Source organism: Dermacentor andersoni, chromosome 5, assembly GCF_023375885.2.
Source record: "Dermacentor andersoni chromosome 5, qqDerAnde1_hic_scaffold, whole genome shotgun sequence".
NCBI classification, from domain to species: Eukaryota; Metazoa; Arthropoda; class Arachnida; order Ixodida; family Ixodidae; genus Dermacentor; species Dermacentor andersoni.
In genome coordinates this window covers 163,214,213-163,220,638 of record NC_092818.1, presented here as the reverse complement: position 1 = coordinate 163,220,638, position 6,426 = coordinate 163,214,213, and positions in this window count along the sequence as shown.

Below are 6,426 nucleotides of genomic sequence, written 5' to 3'. Positions count from 1 at the left end.
GTTGTGCAATTACTAAAGTGTAATCGAGTACTTGTACGTTGCTTTCCTCCCAACTTTCATTAACATTGCCCAAATAACATAATTGAACAAACTGACCTGGGTGTTTCGGTGCATCCGCTGTAGCCCTTCACTAACAATTGCTTTTAGAAGTTTTTGTTGGTTGTATACCCTAGTTTTCTTGCCAAGGCATAGACAGCGACACTGGAAACTCACTCGAAGTGAAGACTGGATGCAAGGCCCATGTAATTACGCAAAAACACATTACGAGCAGTATTGTAGTCACTCATGACAGTGCCACGATACTCTCGACTAGGTCCTCTATGAAACGCAGCACTTCATTGTTCCTGGTGCTCAGGGAAGTCGCTCACGATAGGGCCAACGAGAAAATGAAAGTTCGTCGAAAGTTTATTCCTTTGCATCAGCGCCCGAAGTGACCATTCCTATCGGGCCATAGGAGCGCCATTTCAATTTGTCGGCCTGCATCTGGTGGACATCCTTCGGGCGTTAACGTCCCTCAGAAACGTAGCGAACTCTGTAATGTAATTTTAACTAAATCTTCGTATCAGTCTGCCTAAATATACTGTTCCTGAGTTACATTTGCAAGAAGAGGTATGTACGAGTCACATATCGGATAGGTGGAAACATTTAACGGAAAGCGTTTAACGAAAAAAAAAGAAAACTTTTGTCTATATCAGGGAAGTCAGATTGTAGTAAGCAAAAAGAGTTGAACAGCAGGGCTTACCGCCGATGAAGGTGCCTTGAAGAGAGAGAGAGGGATATAACTTTATTATAAGAGAAAAGCTGAGAGGTTCGACTTCCAAGAGGGGTGTGCAAATCTACAAGCCTTTTATAAAACGATGGAACACAGCCTTTAAGCCGCAAACAACAGGAGAGAAGCGGACAGACACACACTGGGGGCCTGTCTACTTCTCTCCTGGTGTTTGCGTCTTATAGGCTGGGTTCCATCGTTTTATAAAAGTACATACGTACCAACAGGCTCAGCAACAGACTATTCTACAAGCCTGCCATGCTCAGGTGATCTACCTATGTACATGTTTCCCTTCCTTCGAACAATGCAAATCACAAACCGCGGGCAATCTACTGTAGTTGCCGCCAAATTTACGCGCTCAAAGCTCAGCTGCTTGTTACAGATTGTTTCGTGAATAAAGTAACTGGTTACATGCAAGTGATTACCGAAAAAAAGTAAATGAGCCACAGTGGACGTTACCGAGCAAACAAAGTAATCGTTAAATTAAGATATACCAAAATACGTAATTGATTACAAGCAATACATTACGTGTAATTCGTTGCGTTCAAGTCTGATATGTCTATATGTGTGTGATAAATAGAGTCGTAGCATCACCCTTGATGACAGAAAAGCATTAATACTAAAATTTGTCTTGTTTCTTACTTACTTTCGACTATAAGCGACATGTTTGCTAGTCACCTTCAAGTGCTCAGAAATAAAAGCCATATGCTGCATTTTAGTACATCGCGCCAAATTTTAATTGAGCTTTCGTTTTATACGTGGTTGTTTCAACATATTTAAAGCTAAACACTTTCTGGGATTCAACGAAATTGTATCACAATCCCAACGCACTGCAACCGAAAATTTGTCATTGTAAATTATCATCGACATGCAGGTGGAACGGCACTATTGCAGGTGCGTGTTCGACTCACGCCCGGGTCACCAATTTGTGAGAGGCGGCGCGAAAAGGTAGCCGCCGTAGCCATGGTGTCGCGGGATCTCGGGAGCGGTCGAGCACGCTAGCGTGTTCTGTTCTCGCGCTACCTGCACGTGTGCCCGTCCTTTAACGCAATAGCGTTAAGGAGCCCGTGTCACAGAAAATCCGGCGTCTGTCCTCGGACGTCGCCTCGCCAACAAGAATCTCGAGCCGAATTCCGAACCACGCATTCCCAACCACTTCTCTACCACAAAAGTTGCTCACACCTTGTCTCTCATTCTTTAGAAAGCTGTTCCTCGGAATTTTGAGAACAGCAGCCCACAAACAAATGCAATGAAAAAAAAAGGACACCGACAGTACATGTATATGTTCTTCTCAGACTGAAATATGAAAAGGGCGAAACAATAACAGGAGATCGACCCACGCAAGAGGTCGCGTTTATACCAGAAAGCTCGCCTTCGTGCATAGCGTTTGTGCAGCCAGCGTTTCCCGGTAAACGTTACGGTTACATAAGCTGCAGTTGCCGGGAAGCATGAAAAGCACTAAGGGGTCTTTGAACGCTATCGCGTTCCACTCTCAAAGGCGAAGCTTAAGCGTCCTCCAAACTTTTTCGCCTGCTTTGGAGGTGATAGTCGCGCCGTTACAGTACAAAATAAAAACTGAAAAAAAATGAGCGATATCTTTTCACAATTAGTGCTGACAGAATCGAAACGTTAGACACGTAAACATTATGGTTCAAACGTGACAGTGTGGTCACTGCATGTTAAAAACTTTCATTGATCAACAATGGTCGAACAAGCGAATCCTTATCTGGGAGCCAATTAAGTGAACTTATATTCGTCAGGACAGCTTCCTTCCTTTGCGGCTTTCTCTACCCAGCAAGCAAGGAGACGAAGTATGCAGGATAGTAAGGTGATGGCTGGGTTTGGCAGATTTGTTGTACAGACTTCCATAAATTATGTCGGATTCTAAGCGCATGAAGTGATTGTTTGCATTGAATGCGAAGTATTTCTTCATCTCTTCTTATTTTTGATGGGATATACGGCCCGCTTCTTTGCCAGTCACCCGTTGTGGAGATGTGCCTTAGTATGGAAATCATTATGATCATCAACACGTGGTGAACATCTCAAATAGGCTGTTTATAGCTACCTACTGCCGCCCTAATCTTGGCCTATCCGCCTTAGTGGTACAAGCCATGGTAGAGATTCATCATCATCATCATTACAGGTGGTTGTTGGCACGCGCTATGTGCCGCCCACTTCCTGGCCCATCCCCCATTGTGACTGTGTGCCACAATGTGTGAATTATCATGATAACACGCTGCGATCACCTCGAAGAGCTCAAACTTTGTGAAGGATGAGTTCGGTTTGGTGTGAAGCGTGTACGATAGACTCAGTCAGACCCACACGCACGCACACACACGCACACACACACACACACACACGCACACACACACGCACGCACAAACACACACACACACACACGTACAAAAAACGAACAAAATTAAAAAGGAATCTATCTTGAACCGGTTGTCAAAGCACGTGGGTCAGCGTATTTCTTCTGTATTGGTATCTTTAGTGCTGCACAATGAGTGTTGGCAGAAACGTTTACAAAAGTTGCAACGATATGCTTTCTGTAATGGGCTGATTTGCTTCAATAAGCTTCGCCGCGATACAGTATTGTACTGCGGTGAAGCATATAAATAGGGGAAAGAACTAACTGTCGTGAAGTGAATGATACTAAGGGTAGAGAAGGCGAACTGCTGCCTCACATGGCGCACTGTGCCGGATCCTAGTATGCGTTAGTTAATTATACACACGCGCCCGCGTCATCTCCGGTTGCAGTACTTACGAACAGGCCTAAGGAGTACCAGATTCTTGTATGTACCAATGTGGTGAAAACAAAAATCACCTCAAGTGCACTGGCAGACTGCATGGATGTTTTATTGCGATAGAAATTATATGGACACTCCAGGCGCATCATTGTCGTCGGCGTAGCCTTGGCTGTGATGTTCCATATAAATGCAAGGGCGATAACACCGTCGCCGCGCGCCGTTGTGTGCGTAAGCTGTAGTTTTCGAATAGTTTTCGAATATTCAACAGCCGTTGTCACAATTAATATAAAACGATGTTCACATCTTAGTATTCCTAAAGTTAGCACGTTTCTGTCACTATATAGCACGTTATGAGGCGTTTTTTATTAAAAACACAAATGGAACATTAGGAACAAAGGAGTAGCTTCTGCACACGCGCAAGACTCTTCAGAGGGTGCGAATGATCGCTGTATAGAATGCAGAGTACGGCTATCTAAGTGACGCAGCCTGCTCCATTACACTGCTTTTCATGTTTTATGTCTATACTATGCCCGCGGGGGGGGGGGGGGGGGGGTGAAATTTAACGTACTTTTGCTGCAATATTATGTTCCGTTGGGTGAAGTTGATGTTGGGAAATATTCTAAAAGTATTGGAAAAATAATCGCATTTACGAATAGTGACTATTCGATTAGAATACCGAATAGGATAGGACACTATTCGATTCGTTACTTGAAAGTTTCGAATATTCGCACACCCCTAATCAATATTGTTCAGAGCAATACGGTGTGCGTGGTGAAGGTTACCAGATCACCTTCGACATTACTGAAGGTATACTATATATGACCCTTGTTCATCTAGAAAGCTGACAGAAACCTAACAGTTACGTGTATAAAGCTATAATTCTGCAAACAATTTTGAGTTCATCAATGAAATTACCCAGAACTTTGGCTGACCTGACCGATCCGACTTGGAAGAAGTTTTACTCGCGGGTGCAACTCCGATGCCGCCTATTCAAGTACATGTAAAATGCAGAAAAGCTTTTCTGAGATAAGCACTTGGCCGATTTTAAAGAAACTTGTGGCATTTGAGAGAAAAAGTTAAGTTCTAGTGACTGTTGGAAGCGGAATTTCAATTTAGGGCCTGAATGTCGGGCCTGAATGTCCTAAAAAGAAATGTCAAAACTTGGCAAGCTGGAGAAATATAGAAGGACGAAGTTTACAAACCCATAGCTGTGCACCCAGAACAGATATAGCAGGTCTGTAGACTACATCTGTTAGAGCCTCCAAAGCGGACAAATTTAACATGTCAATTTGTATCTTACGTGAATTTGTTTTGTTGTTTACAGGCGTTTTGCAAAAGTTCTACTCACACAATGGATAAGAGGTAGTTTTAGCTCGGGTGCTCCTATCTAAATACATGTAAAAGGAGAATGCGTTTTTCTCGGCAGCCACTCTACCAAATTTGACGAGGCTTGTTGCATTTGATAGAAGAACTTAAAATCTAGTGACCATTAGTTTCGAATTTTTGATTTAGATCGTCATTTCATTACTAAAAATTATCGAAAATCGCGAATAATTAGGAAATGGAACTGCCAAGTTTACAACTCTGTAACTCAGCAATGAAAAATGATATCACAATTATGTGAATCGCACCTAACAGAACATCTTAAGCGGACAAAATTGATATGTTACGCATGAATCTCAAAAAATTTAGTAATAAGGAAATACAGCTTTTGCAGAACCCTTGCACACAACGTAACGAATTCGCATAACATATAAGTTGACATATCGAATTTGACCGCTTTGAATGATCTAATGGATGCCGTTTACAGAACTGCAATATCTGTTCTTGGTGCAGAGCTATTAACTTGTAAACTTCGGGCTTCTATATTTTTTTTCGATCTTCTGAATTTTTGAAAACTCTTTTAACAAAATTGAGGCCCTAAATAAAAATTCCGCTTCCAACAGTCACTAAAATTTACCTTTCTCTCTCAAATTCAACAACTTTCATTCAAATTCGTCCAGGGGTTACCTTACAGAAGCGTTTCTGGGTTTTACATGAATTTGAAGAGGTCGCGTTAGAGTTGGACCCGAGCTAAAGCTTCCTCTTAAGAGCCATGTATAATATATCATTTTTTTCCGCTTTAGATGTGCTCTTATTTGCAATTTAGAAAATTGCGATATAATGTTTAACTGCTAAGTTACAGATTTGTAAACTCGATAGTCTCGTTGTCTCAAACTTTTCGATTTTTGGCAAATCTTTATTAAAAAATTGACTTGCTAAATCGAAAATTCGCAAGCAACGGTCGCTAGACTTTAGCGTCTGCTTTTATATGAAACATACCTCATCATTTTTGGTGAACTGGTTGCCGAGAAACACGATTTATCATTTCCCATGTATTTATATAGGTGCCCCTATAGGAGCGAACGTTGAGAGCACACTCCCATCTGGCGTCATTGGGGAAGAGTTTACCCGCTCTGCCGTGGCATTTGCTTCGACAGATGGCAGCACAAGCCTCAGTCGAGAAGGTCGAGAATGATCGTCTCGCTACTGTATTTCGATTGCAAATATTCAATATTTCGAATGTGAACCGAACATTTCTCGCAAATTGACTCAAAGATATGGCTTCGCATAGTTATGAACATTCGACTTCACCGGAAACCTTATAGTACAGTTACTACGGCATGCCGGAATGCTTGTCTACCATCGGAAACATGAATGGTTACCACCAGTGGTTAGAAACGGAACGAAAACAAAACCCGAAAAGCTAAAGAAAACGATATTGTTGGATGGAACGAAAACGTAACGGAAACGATATTTAAACATTTATTATTTTGTTATGAGTTTTCGGTTCAAAGGGAAAGTCGGCAAAAACGTTTTTCTGAGATAATCCCCGGACCGATTTTAGTGAAATTTGTTGCATATAAG